At 43.4% G+C, this 14,662-nt stretch overlaps 4 non-coding genes across 4 annotated transcripts; all 4 read right to left on the minus strand.

Annotated features, from left to right (window-relative positions):
* On the minus strand, positions 1-74 carry TRNAI-AAU (transfer RNA isoleucine (anticodon AAU)). Its single transcript has one exon. It is a non-coding gene; the product is annotated as a tRNA-Ile (tRNA).
* Positions 75-3,666: 3,592 nt separating this feature from the next.
* On the minus strand, positions 3,667-3,740 carry TRNAI-AAU (transfer RNA isoleucine (anticodon AAU)). Its single transcript has one exon. It is a non-coding gene; the product is annotated as a tRNA-Ile (tRNA).
* Positions 3,741-7,331: 3,591 nt separating this feature from the next.
* TRNAI-AAU (transfer RNA isoleucine (anticodon AAU)) lies at positions 7,332-7,405 on the minus strand. The gene has a single exon. It is a non-coding gene; the product is annotated as a tRNA-Ile (tRNA).
* A 3,591-nt stretch (positions 7,406-10,996) lies between these two features.
* On the minus strand, positions 10,997-11,070 carry TRNAI-AAU (transfer RNA isoleucine (anticodon AAU)). Its single transcript has one exon. It is a non-coding gene; the product is annotated as a tRNA-Ile (tRNA).
* Between the last annotated feature and the right edge of the window lie 3,592 nt (positions 11,071-14,662).

Below are 14,662 nucleotides of genomic sequence, written 5' to 3' on the forward strand. Positions count from 1 at the left end.
TGGCCCGTACGGGGATTGAACCCACGACCTTGGCGTTATTAGCACCACGCTCTAACCAACTGAGCTAACCAGCCATGAGTACTAAAGATATCCTTTTTCCATGTAATGCAGATAGATAGAAGAGGTGGTCTTACTATCGCAATTCCTTGATACTTTTCTCCTTCCGCCCCCTGTCTGGATTACAATAACAAGAGCTGTGGAGTGCTGCACGCCAGCCTCAGTGCCTCTTCTTTCACTCAATCTCACTGTGTGCTGTGATATCTTTGTAACATCGCTTGTTGCCGGAAAAAAAGGAAAGGAGGGATAGTATTTTTATTCTTTTACAACAAAACCCAAAATGCATCGGCTTGCTTGGTCATTAAGTTTACAAGGCCAGCTGCTTTTGAGATATTATAATTATAGTGGTTATTCGGCGTTGGAGGTAAGAGAGTTTTTTTTAGGTCTGGCCGTTCCTTCTGCTTCAAATTACTTGAGCTCATGTCAACAAAGTAACAACAAAACATAGCCAACGGTTCGTTGCTCAAGCCTTCCCTACTGCGCCTTTCCATGTCTCTCCTGCCGACCACAGTGCAGGAAATCTGAGTTTGCATTTGAGCGAAGAGACGTACAACACAAGAAGGCGCGCTTTTGTGCGCCGTGCACCACCCGGCCTGTGCATTCCTCACTGTCATGAGATCAGTTTACTCAGCAGAGCATGACGCTGCAATTGGTTAGTAGGGCAGGCCTGACCAGAATAGTATATTTGGGGTCATGTATTTGATTGCATTTTTAAAACAGTAACAGAACTTAACTGCAATGTTTAAATAGGTCTAGACATATTTAAACAGTGTCAATTTAATAGAAGAATTGTGGACAATTCAGAGGGGAGGCACCAATGTTTTTTTTTCCCATTGGGTGGATGCGGCATTAAAGAGTTTGAAGACCACTGGTCTAAGTGGACACTAATATACCTGGATGCTCCTGAATCCTCGCAACAGATGCCAGCAAACCTGGCTGGAGAGCTACTGTGTTGGACTGATCCTGTCAATTCAAGTGGTCTTTCCTAGAGAGTCGGAGGTCATGGAAATAGATGGAGTTGATGGTAACCTACAGGGCTTTGAAGTTTTCCCATCATCATCTGTCTCAAAAAAATGTGCTAGTAAAGACAGAGGATAAGGTAGCTGTCTTTTACATTAACCAACAGTGAAGCATGCATTCAAAATCCTTCAATGCAATAGCAGAACAATTGGGTTATTGGGCAGAGATCAACCTGTTGCACACGTCGGCAGTACACATCAAGGGCACCGACAATGTGATGGCAGACAGCTGGAGGTTTCCAAATTTGCTGGAGTTGACGTTATCCAGGTCGTTGTTTTGAGAGATATGCCGAGAGTTTGTGAAACCCTTTCTGGATCTCTTTTCAAACAAGGACAATGCTCATCTTTGTCGATTCTGATCCAGGCTTCCGGAACAAGGAGCCTAGGTAGTGGACGTATTGGTGATAAAGTGGCTGAGAAGTCTCCTTCATACATTCCCCCACTTTTTATTGATCCAGATGGTTCTCTTCAAGTCTCAGCCGGGGGGAGGGAACTTTATTCTTGTGGGCCCTTATTGGCCAGAGATGTCATGGTTTCCTCTTCTGAACCCCTGGCTCTTCTACCTCCTTGAGTACTGCTCAAGTGTGTATCTGTCAGAACGTCGTCCCTGACCTTCTTGCTCCAACTCACTCTATCGCTTTGGAGGTTGAGAAGTCTGGACTGCTAGCAAAGGGTCTTTCCTCTTCCTTAGTGGAGTTAATTCAGCACTCCAGCAGGCCTTCTACTTCGAAGTCTTACTCAAAGAACTGGAAGTCTTTTGAGACGTGATGTTCTGCTCATGATCTTTTGGCACCTACCTGTAGTTTGTATGCTATTTTGCATTTTCTTCTGAATGGGTTTCACTTGAATCTCTTTCCACTCTGAAAGCTCATTGCTTTGCGATAAAGGTTTTTAGGGACTTTTCTGTACCTTCGTCGATGTTACAATCTTTGGTGTCTAGACTGTTCTGATCTTTTGTCAATTGTAAGACCAGTTGAAAAATCCCTTTTCTCCAACTCAGAATCTTCCTACTCTTTTATAGGCTTTGCAATTTTATCTCTTTGAGGATCTGGATACTGTAGACATAAAGATTGTTTCCTATAAAGTTATTTTCCTATTTCCTATCACCTTGCTGAGAACAATTGGGGAGCTGGGAGCCTTAAAATGCTGTCCTCTCTTCATTTGATACTTTGGAAGATGGGGTAACTTTAAGGCCTAGCCTTACCTTTGCTGCAAAGGTTAAGTCTATTTTTGATAGATCTTAGGAAATAATTCTTCCTTCTTTCATTCCCTCTCCTTCCTCTCCGGAGGAACATTTGCTGAATACACTTGATGTTTAAAGAGCTCTTTTCATTCATGTCACCAGGCCTCTGCAGTTCAGGAAAACCGACTCCTTGTTTGTGACTTTTGGACAGCCTGGAAAAGACAAGAAGGTGACTTTTATGACTCTGAGTAGGTGGATTAAGTTGTCAATTTTTCTGGCTTTGCAAGGCTTTTTAGAATATCTTCCAGTTCAGGGATGGTCTACGAGAGGAATGGCCACCTCCTGGGTTGAATTCCAGTGAGTAACAATCTAGGAAATTCCTAGGGTGGCTACTTGGTCCTCAGAGCATACATTTGTCAAGCATTATGGCTTAATAATTTTTCTGTTTTGCATTTGAGTACCAATGTTTTGAACTCTGCATTACCCTTAGTCCATCTTGTCTTTGTCACAAACATTACATCCTGCCCACCTTCCCATCAGTCCTTTGGCAAGGGCTTGGCACCCAGGTTGGGTGCATGGGGCTAGCATTTAAGGATCCTCCTGTTCTTTCTTCCTGTTGGAAGGTGACATCACCTTACTTTGTAATGACTGTCACAAGGACGCAATGGACTAAGGCTAATGAAGATTACCAATAAGTAACCAACGCATCACCACTCTTTCTGAATGTGCGTGGCTCATTCCGCAGGACTAGTTCTTTGTATGATTCCTGGATTTTCAGAAGCCCTTTGATGGCAGCACCCCCACACTGAAAATTGTTTCAGCACCACTGTACAAGGGTCAGTTGTCATGCTCATCTGCGGCGTAAATTTGCATTGAAGTAGTCTAACTCCCCAGGCCTTGTCTTTTGCTCAATTTGCCTTTGTGAGTTTTCTCTCAATCACTGTCGACTTCCTTTGATCTTTCTTTCTTCTTTCACTTCACCTTCGCCTTCAGTGTATCTTTCGGCCCTCTTAAGAGACACACCCCCTTGTAGCCACTTCTATACTTCTGTCACCTAATTATTTTCCTATCCTTTCCCCTGTAACGTTGCTGATCCTAGCTATAGCATCACTATCCAGAATCTGTTCACCTGAGTTATGTTCCTCTTATCCCCACGCATCTAATAATCAGCTCTTGGTCTCCCTCCACCTCTCACGAGACATAGTCTGAGGCAGTGTCTCCATCTTGGAGAGACAATCCCTTGCACTTGTGTTGTTCTACTGGCGCTGCCGGCTTGAGCTTTGGTCAGCAGTGGCAAAAGAAGGACTAATGGAAAGTGAACGTATACTAGAGCAACAGAGTGTATGGATTTATAAGAGCTTGATTAAATGAGAAAAAAAGAGTTTAGTTGAGAGAAAAAATGCAACCTGGCCCGTACGGGGATTGAACCCACGACCTTGGCGTTATTAGCACCACGCTCTAACCAACTGAGCTAACCAGCCATGAGTACTAAAGATATCCTTTTTCCATGTAATGCAGATAGATAGAAGAGGTGGTCTCACTATCGCAATTCCATCATACTTTTCTCCTTCCGCCCCCTGTCTGGATTACAATAACAAGAGCTGTGGAGTGCTGCACGCCAGCCTCAGTGCCTCTTCTTTCACTCAATCTCACTGTGTGCTGTGATATCTTTGTAACATCGCTTGTTGCCGGAAAAAAAGGAAAGGAGGGATAGTATTTTTATTCTTTTACAACAAAACCCAAAATGCATCGGCTTGCTTGGTCATTAAGTTTACAAGGCCAGCTGCTTTTGAGATATTATAATTATAGTGGTTATTCGGCGTTGGAGGTAAGAGAGTTTTTTTTAGGTCTGGCCGTTCCTTCTGCTTCAAATTACTTGAGCTCATGTCAACAAAGTAACAACAAAACATAGCCAACGGTTCGTTGCTCAAGCCTTCCCTACTGCGCCTTTCCATGTCTCTCCTGCCGACCACAGTGCAGGAAATCTGAGTTTGCATTTGAGCGAAGAGACGTACAACACAAGAAGGCGCGCTTTTGTGCGCCGTGCACCACCCGGCCTGTGCATTCCTCACTGTCATGAGATCAGTTTACTCAGCAGAGCATGACGCTGCAATTGGTTAGTAGGGCAGGCCTGACCAGAATAGTATATTTGGGGTCATGTATTTGATTGCATTTTTAAAACAGTAACATAACTTAACTGCAATGTTTAAATAGGTCTAGACATATTTAAACAGTGTCAATTTAATAGAAGAATTGTGGACAATTCAGAGGGGAGGCACCAATGTTTTTTTTTCCCATTGGGTGGATGCGGCATTAAAGAGTTTGAAGACCACTGGTCTAAGTGGACACTAATATACCTGGATGCTCCTGAATCCTCGCAACAGATGCCAGCAAACCTGGCTGGAGAGCTACTGTGTTGGACTGATCCTGTCAATTCAAGTGGTCTTTCCTAGAGAGTCGGAGGTCATGGAAATAGATGGAGTTGATGGTAACCTACAGGGCTTTGAAGTTTTCCCATCATCATCTGTCTCAAAAAAATGTGCTAGTAAAGACAGAGAATAAGGTAGCTGTCTTTTACATTAACCAACAGTGAAGCATGCATTCAAAATCCTTCAATGCAATAGCAGAACAATTGGGTTATTGGGCAGAGATCAACCTGTTGCACACGTCGGCAGTACACATCAAGGGCACCGACAATGTGATGGCAGACAGCTGGAGGTTTCCAAATTTGCTGGAGTTGACGTTATCCAGGTCGTTGTTTTGAGAGATATGCCGAGAGTTTGTGAAACCCTTTCTGGATCTCTTTTCAAACAAGGACAATGCTCATCTTTGTCGATTCTGATCCAGGCTTCCGGAACAAGGAGCCTAGGTAGTGGACGTATTGGTGATAAAGTGGCTGAGAAGTCTCCTTCATACATTCCCCCACTTTTTATTGATCCAGATGGTTCTCTTCAAGTCTCAGCAGGGGGGAGGGAACTTCATTCTTGTGGGCCCTTATTGGCCAGAGATGTCATGGTTTCCTCTTCTGAACCCCTGGCTCTTCTACCTCCTTGAGTACTGCTCAAGTGTGTCTCTGTCAGAACGTCGTCCCTGACCTTCTTGCTCCAACTCACTCTATCGCTTTGGAGGTTGAGAAGTCTGGACTGCTAGCAAAGGGTCTTTCCTCTTCCTTAGTGGAGTTAATTCAGCACTCCAGCAGGCCTTCTACTTCGAAGTCTTACTCAAAGAACTGGAAGTCTTTTGAGACGTGATGTTCTGCTCATGATCTTTTGACACCTACCTGTAGTTTGTCTGCTATTTTGCATTTTCTTCTGAATGGGTTTCACTTGAATCTCTTTCCACTCTGAAAGCTCATTGCTTTGCGATAAAGGTTTTTAGGGACTTTTCTGTACCTTCGTCGATGTTACAGTCTTTGGTGTCTAGACTGTTCTGATCTTTTGTCAATTGTAAGACCAGTTGAAAAATCCCTTTTCTCCAACTCAGAATCTTCCTACTCTTTTATAGGCTTTGCAATTTTGTCTCTTTGAGGATTTGGATACTGTAGACATAAAGATTGTTTCCTATAAAGTTATTTTCCTATTTCCTATCACCTTGCTGAGAACAATTGGGGAGCTGGGAGCCTTAAAATGCTGTCCTCTCTTCATTTGATACTTTGGAAGATGGGGTAACTTTAAGGCCTAGCCTTACCTTTGCTGCAAAGGTTAAGTCTATTTTTGATAGATCTTAGGAAATAATTCTTCCTTCTTTCATTCCCTCTCCTTCCTCTCCGGAGGAATATTTTCTGAATACACTTGATGTTTAAAGAGCTCTTTTCATTTATGTCACCAGGCCTCTGCAGTTCAGGAAAACCGACTCCTTGTTTGTGACTTTTGGACAGCCTGGAAAAGACAAGAAGGTGACTTTTATGACTCTGAGTAGGTGGATTAAGTTGTCAATTTTTCTGGCTTTGCAAGGCTTTTTAGAATATCTTCCAGTTCAGGGATGGTCTACGAGAGGAATGGCCACCTCCTGGGTTGAATTCCAGTGAGTAACAATCTAGGAAATTCCTAGGGTGGCTACTTGGTCCTCAGAGCATACATTTGTCAAGCATTATGGCTTAATAATTTTTCGGTTTTGCATTTGAGTACCAATGTTTTGAACTCTGCATTACCCTTAGTCCATCTTGTCTTTGTCACAAACATTACATCCTGCCCACCTTCCCATCTGTCCTTTGGCAAGGGCTTGGCACCCAGGTTGGGTGCATGGGGCTAGCATTTAAGGATCCTCCTGTTCTTTCTTCCTGTTGGAAGGTGACATCACCTTACTTTGTAATGACTGTCACAAGGACGCAATGGACTAAGGCTAATGAAGATTACCAATAAGTAACCAACGCATCACCACTCTTTCTGAATGTGCGTGGCTCATTCCGCAGGACTAGTTCTTTGTATGATTCCTGGATTTTCAGAAGCCCTTTGATGGCAGCACCCCCACACTGAAAATTGTTTCAGCACCACTGTACAAGGGTCAGTTGTCATGCTCATCTGCGGCGTAAATTTGCATTGAAGTAGTCTAACTCCCCAGGCCTTGTCTTTTGCTCAATTTGCCTTTGTTAGTTTTCTCTCAATCACTGTCGACTTCCTTTGATCTTTCTTTCTTCTTTCACTTCACCTTCGGCTTCAGTGTATCTTTCGGCCCTCTTAAGAGACACACCCCTTGTAGCCACTTCTATACTTCTGTCACCTAATTATTTTCCTGTCCTTTCCCCTGTAACGTTGCTGATCCTAGCTATAGCATCACTATGCAGAATCTGTTCACCTGAGTTATGTTCCTCTTATCCCCACGCATCTAATAATCAGCTCTTGGTCTCCCTCCACCTCTCACGAGACATAGTCTGAGGCAGTGTCTCCATCTTGGAGAGACAATCCCTTGCACTTGTGTTGTTCTACTGGCGCTGCCGGCTTGAGCTTTGGTCAGCAGTGGCAAAAGAAGGACTAATGGAAAGTGAACGTATACTGGAGCAACAGAGTGTATGGATTTATAAGAGCTTGATTAAATGAGAAAAAAAGAGTTTAGTTGAGAGAAAAAATGCAACCTGGCCCGTATGGGGATTGAACCCACGACCTTGGCATTATTAGCACCACGCTCTAACCAACTGAGCTAACCAGCCATGAGTACTAACGATATCCTTTTTCCATGTAATGCAGATAGAGAGAAGAGTTGGTCTCACTATCGCAATTCCTTCATACTTTTCTCCTTCCGCCCCCTGTCTGGATTACAATAACAAGAGCTGTGGAGTGCTGCACGCCAGCCTCAGTGCCTCTTCTTTCACTCAATCTCACTGTGTGCTGTGATATCTTTGTAACATCGCTTGTTGCCGGAAAAAAAGGAAAGGAGGGATAGTATTTTTATTCTTTTACAACAAAACCCAAAATGCATCGGCTTGCTTGTTATTAAGTTTACAAGGCCAGCTGCTTTTGAGATATTATAATTATAGTGGTTATTCGGCGTTGGAGGTAAGAGAGTTTTTTTTAGGTCTGGCCGTTCCTTCTGCTTCAAATTACTTGAGCTCATGTCAACAAAGTAACAACAAAACATAGCCAACGGTTCGTTGCTCAAGCCTTTCCTACTGCTCCTTCCCATGTCTCTCCTGCCGACCACAGTGCAGGAAATCTGAGTTTGCATTTGCGCGAAGAGACGTACAACACAAGAAGGCGCGCTTTTGTGCGCCGGGCACCACCCGGCCTGTGCATTCCTCACTGTCGTGAGATCAGTTTACTCAGCAGAGCATGACGCTGCAATTGGTTAGTAGAGCAGGCCTGACCAGAATAGTATATTTGGGGTCATGTATTTGATTGCATTTTTAAAACAGTAACAGAACTTAACTGCAATGTTTAAATAGTTCTAGACATATTTAAACAGTGTCAATTTAATAGAAGAATTGTGGACAATTCAGAGGGGAGGCACCAATGTTTTTTTTTCCCATTGGGTGGATGCGGCATTAAAGAGTTTGAAGACCACTGGTCTAAGTGGACACTAATACACCTGGATGCTCCTGAATTCCTTGCAACAGATGCCAGCAAACCTGGCTGGAGAGCTACTGTGTTGGACTGATCCTGTCGATTCAAGTGGTCTTTCCTAGAGAGTCAGAGGTCATGGAAATAGATGGAGTTGATGGTAATCTTCAGGGCTTTGAAGTTTTCCCATCATCATCTGTCTCAAAAAAATGTGCTAGTAAAGACAGAGAATAAGGTAGCTGTCTTTTACATTAACCAACAGTGAAGCATGCATTCAAAATCCCTCAATGCAATAGCAGAACAATTGGGTTATTGGGCAGAGATCAACCTGTTGCACACGTCGGCAGTACACATCAAGGGCACCGACAATGTGATGGCAGACAGCTGGAGGTTTCCAAATTTGCTGGAGTTGACGTTATCCAGGTCGTTGTTTTGAGAGATATGCCGAGAGTTTGTGAAACCCTTTCTGGATCTCTTTTCAAACAAGGACAATGCTCATCTTTGTCGATTCTGATCCAGGCTTCCGGAACAAGGAGCCTAGGTAGTGGACGTATTGGTGATAAAGTGGCTGAGAAGTCTCCTTTATACATTCCCCCACTTTTTATTGATCCAGATGATTCTCTTCAAGTCTCAGCAGGGGCGAGGGAACTTTATTCTTGTGGGCCCTTATTGGCCAGAGATGTCATGGTTTCCTCTTCTGAACCCCTGGCTCTTCTACCTCCTTGGGTACTGCTCAAGTGTGTCGCTCTCAGAACGTCATCCCTGACCTTCTTGCTCCAACTCACTCTATCGCTTTGGAGGTTGAGAAGTCTGGACTGCTAGCAAAGGGTCTTTCCTCTTCCTTAGTGGAGTTAATTCAGCACTCCAGCAGGCCTTCTACTTCGAAGTCTTACTCAAAGAACTGGAAGTCTTTTGAGACGTGATGTTCTGCTCATGATCTTTTGGCACCTACCTGTAGTTTGTCTGCTATTTTGCATTTTCTTCTGAATGGGTTTCACTTGAATCTCTTTCCACACTGAAAGCTCATTGCTTTGCGATAAAGGTTTTTAGGGACTTTTCTGTACCTTCGAAGATGTTACAATCTTTGGTGTCTAGACTGTTCTGATCTTTTGTCAATTGTAAGAACAGTTGAAAAATCCCTTTTCTCCAACTCAGAATCTTCCTACTCTTTTATAGGCTTTGCAATTTTATCTCTTTGAGGATCTGGATACTGTAGACATAAAGATTGTTTCCTATAAAGTTATTTTCCTATTTCCTATCACCTTGCTGAGAACAATTGGGGAGCTGGGAGCCTTAAAATGCTGTCCTCTCTTCATTTGATACTTTGGAAGATGGGTAACTTTAAGGCCTAGCCTTACCTTTGCTGCAAAGGTTAAGTCTATTTTTGATAGATCTTAGGAAATAATTCTTCCTTCTTTCATTCCCTCTCCTTCCTCTCCGGAGGAATATTTTCTGAATACACTTGATGTTTAAAGAGCTCTTTTCATTTATGTCACCAGGCCTCTGCAGTTCAGGAAAACCGACTCCTTGTTTGTGACTTTTGGACAGCCTGGAAAAGACAAGAAGGTGACTTTTATGACTCTGAGTAGGTGGATTAAGTTGTCAATTTTTCTGGCTTTGCAAGGCTTTTTAGAATATCTTCCAGTTCAGGGATGGTCTACGAGAGGAATGGCCACCTCCTGGGTTGAATTCCAGTGAGTAACAATCTAGGAAATTCCTAGGGTGGCTACTTGGTCCTCAGAGCATACATTTGTCAAGCATTATGGCTTAATAATTTTTCTGTTTTGCATTTGAGTACCAATGTTTTGAACTCTGCATTACCCTTAGTCCATCTTGTCTTTGTCACAAACATTACATCCTGCCCACCTTCCCATCAGTCCTTTGGCAAGGGCTTGGCACCCAGGTTGGGTGCATGGGGCTAGCATTTAAGGATCCTCCTGTTCTTTCTTCCTGTTGGAAGGGGACATCACCTTACTTTGTAATGACTGTCACAAGGACGCAATGGACTAAGGCTAATGAAGATTACCAATAAGTAACCAACGCATCACCACTCTTTCTGAATGTGCGTGGCTCATTCCGCAGGACTAGTTCTTTGTATGATTCCTGGATTTTCAGAAGCCCTTTGATGGCAGCACCCCCACACTGAAAATTGTTTCAGCACCACTGTACAAGGGTCAGTTGTCATGCTCATCTGCGGCGTAAATTTGCATTGAAGTAGTCTAACTCCCCAGGACTTGTCTTTTGCTCAATTTGCCTTTGTGAGTTTTCTCTCAATCACTGTCGACTTCCTTTGATCTTTCTTTCTTCTTTCACTTCACCTTCGCCTTCAGTGTATCTTTCGGCCCTCTTAAGAGACACACCCCCTTGTAGCCACTTCTATACTTCTGTCACCTAATTATTTTCCTATCCTTTCCCCTGTAACGTTGCTGATCCTAGCTATAGCATCACTATCCAGAATCTGTTCACCTGAGTTATGTTCCTCTTATCCCCACGCATCTAATAATCAGCTCTTGGTCTCCCTCCACCTCTCACGAGACATAGTCTGAGGCAGTGTCTCCATCTTGGAGAGACAATCCCTTTCACTTGTGTTGTTCTACTGGCGCTGCCGGCTTGAGCTTTGGTCAGCAGTGGCAAAAGAAGGACTAATGGAAAGTGAACGTATACTAGAGCAACAGAGTGTATGGATTTATTAGAGCTTGATTAAATGAGAAAAAAAGAGTTTAGTTGAGAGAAAAAATGCAACCTGGCCCGTACGGGGATTGAACCCACGACCTTGGCGTTATTAGCACCACGCTCTAACCAACTGAGCTAACCAGCCATGAGTACTAAAGATATCCTTTTTCCATGTAATGCAGATAGATAGAAGAGGTGGTCTTACTATCGCAATTCCTTGATACTTTTCTCCTTCCGCCCCCTGTCTGGATTACAATAACAAGAGCTGTGGAGTGCTGCACGCCAGCCTCAGTGCCTCTTCTTTCACTCAATCTCACTGTGTGCTGTGATATCTTTGTAACATCGCTTGTTGCCGGAAAAAAAGGAAAGGAGGGATAGTATTTTTATTCTTTTACAACAAAACCCAAAATGCATCGGCTTGCTTGGTCATTAAGTTTACAAGGCCAGCTGCTTTTGAGATATTATAATTATAGTGGTTATTCGGCGTTGGAGGTAAGAGAGTTTTTTTTAGGTCTGGCCGTTCCTTCTGCTTCAAATTACTTGAGCTCATGTCAACAAAGTAACAACAAAACATAGCCAACGGTTCGTTGCTCAAGCCTTCCCTACTGCGCCTTTCCATGTCTCTCCTGCCGACCACAGTGCAGGAAATCTGAGTTTGCATTTGAGCGAAGAGACGTACAACACAAGAAGGCGCGCTTTTGTGCGCCGTGCACCACCCGGCCTGTGCATTCCTCACTGTCATGAGATCAGTTTACTCAGCAGAGCATGACGCTGCAATTGGTTAGTAGGGCAGGCCTGACCAGAATAGTATATTTGGGGTCATGTATTTGATTGCATTTTTAAAACAGTAACAGAACTTAACTGCAATGTTTAAATAGGTCTAGACATATTTAAACAGTGTCAATTTAATAGAAGAATTGTGGACAATTCAGAGGGGAGGCACCAATGTTTTTTTTTCCCATTGGGTGGATGCGGCATTAAAGAGTTTGAAGACCACTGGTCTAAGTGGACACTAATATACCTGGATGCTCCTGAATCCTCGCAACAGATGCCAGCAAACCTGGCTGGAGAGCTACTGTGTTGGACTGATCCTGTCAATTCAAGTGGTCTTTCCTAGAGAGTCGGAGGTCATGGAAATAGATGGAGTTGATGGTAACCTACAGGGCTTTGAAGTTTTCCCATCATCATCTGTCTCAAAAAAATGTGCTAGTAAAGACAGAGGATAAGGTAGCTGTCTTTTACATTAACCAACAGTGAAGCATGCATTCAAAATCCTTCAATGCAATAGCAGAACAATTGGGTTATTGGGCAGAGATCAACCTGTTGCACACGTCGGCAGTACACATCAAGGGCACCGACAATGTGATGGCAGACAGCTGGAGGTTTCCAAATTTGCTGGAGTTGACGTTATCCAGGTCGTTGTTTTGAGAGATATGCCGAGAGTTTGTGAAACCCTTTCTGGATCTCTTTTCAAACAAGGACAATGCTCATCTTTGTCGATTCTGATCCAGGCTTCCGGAACAAGGAGCCTAGGTAGTGGACGTATTGGTGATAAAGTGGCTGAGAAGTCTCCTTGATACATTCCCCCACTTTTTATTGATCCAGATGGTTCTCTTCAAGTCTCAGCCGGGGGGAGGGAACTTTATTCTTGTGGGCCCTTATTGGCCAGAGATGTCATGGTTTCCTCTTCTGAACCCCTGGCTCTTCTACCTCCTTGAGTACTGCTCAAGTGTGTATCTGTCAGAACGTCGTCCCTGACCTTCTTGCTCCAACTCACTCTATCGCTTTGGAGGTTGAGAAGTCTGGACTGCTAGCAAAGGGTCTTTCCTCTTCCTTAGTGGAGTTAATTCAGCACTCCAGCAGGCCTTCTACTTCGAAGTCTTACTCAAAGAACTGGAAGTCTTTTGAGACGTGATGTTCTGCTCATGATCTTTTGGCACCTACCTGTAGTTTGTATGCTATTTTGCATTTTCTTCTGAATGGGTTTCACTTGAATCTCTTTCCACTCTGAAAGCTCATTGCTTTGCGATAAAGGTTTTTAGGGACTTTTCTGTACCTTCGTCGATGTTACAATCTTTGGTGTCTAGACTGTTCTGATCTTTTGTCAATTGTAAGACCAGTTGAAAAATCCCTTTTCTCCAACTCAGAATCTTCCTACTCTTTTATAGGCTTTGCAATTTTATCTCTTTGAGGATCTGGATACTGTAGACATAAAGATTGTTTCCTATAAAGTTATTTTCCTATTTCCTATCACCTTGCTGAGAACAATTGGGGAGCTGGGAGCCTTAAAATGCTGTCCTCTCTTCATTTGATACTTTGGAAGATGGGGTAACTTTAAGGCCTAGCCTTACCTTTGCTGCAAAGGTTAAGTCTATTTTTGATAGATCTTAGGAAATAATTCTTCCTTCTTTCATTCCCTCTCCTTCCTCTCCGGAGGAACATTTGCTGAATACACTTGATGTTTAAAGAGCTCTTTTCATTCATGTCACCAGGCCTCTGCAGTTCAGGAAAACCGACTCCTTGTTTGTGACTTTTGGACAGCCTGGAAAAGACAAGAAGGTGACTTTTATGACTCTGAGTAGGTGGATTAAGTTGTCAATTTTTCTGGCTTTGCAAGGCTTTTTAGAATATCTTCCAGTTCAGGGATGGTCTACGAGAGGAATGGCCACCTCCTGGGTTGAATTCCAGTGAGTAACAATCTAGGAAATTCCTAGGGTGGCTACTTGGTCCTCAGAGCATACATTTGTCAAGCATTATGGCTTAATAATTTTTCTGTTTTGCATTTGAGTACCAATGTTTTGAACTCTGCATTACCCTTAGTCCATCTTGTCTTTGTCACAAACATTACATCCTGCCCACCTTCCCATCAGTCCTTTGGCAAGGGCTTGGCACCCAGGTTGGGTGCATGGGGCTAGCATTTAAGGATCCTCCTGTTCTTTCTTCCTGTTGGAAGGTGACATCACCTTACTTTGTAATGACTGTCACAAGGACGCAATGGACTAAGGCTAATGAAGATTACCAATAAGTAACCAACGCATCACCACTCTTTCTGAATGTGCGTGGCTCATTCCGCAGGACTAGTTCTTTGTATGATTCCTGGATTTTCAGAAGCCCTTTGATGGCAGCACCCCCACACTGAAAATTGTTTCAGCACCACTGTACAAGGGTCAGTTGTCATGCTCATCTGCGGCGTAAATTTGCATTGAAGTAGTCTAACTCCCCAGGCCTTGTCTTTTGCTCAATTTGCCTTTGTGAGTTTTCTCTCAATCACTGTCGACTTCCTTTGATCTTTCTTTCTTCTTTCACTTCACCTTCGCCTTCAGTGTATCTTTCGGCCCTCTTAAGAGACACACCCCCTTGTAGCCACTTCTATACTTCTGTCACCTAATTATTTTCCTATCCTTTCCCCTGTAACGTTGCTGATCCTAGCTATAGCATCACTATCCAGAATCTGTTCACCTGAGTTATGTTCCTCTTATCCCCACGCATCTAATAATCAGCTCTTGGTCTCCCTCCACCTCTCACGAGACATAGTCTGAGGCAGTGTCTCCATCTTGGAGAGACAATCCCTTGCACTTGTGTTGTTCTACTGGCGCTGCCGGCTTGAGCTTTGGTCAGCAGTGGCAAAAGAAGGACTAATGGAAAGTGAATGTATACTAGAGCAACAGAGTGTATGGATTTATAAGAGCTTGATTAAATGAGAAAAAAAGAGTTTAGTTGAGAGAAAAAATGCAACC

Source organism: Pleurodeles waltl, chromosome 12 (genome assembly GCF_031143425.1).
Source record: "Pleurodeles waltl isolate 20211129_DDA chromosome 12, aPleWal1.hap1.20221129, whole genome shotgun sequence".
NCBI classification, from domain to species: domain Eukaryota; kingdom Metazoa; phylum Chordata; class Amphibia; order Caudata; family Salamandridae; genus Pleurodeles; species Pleurodeles waltl.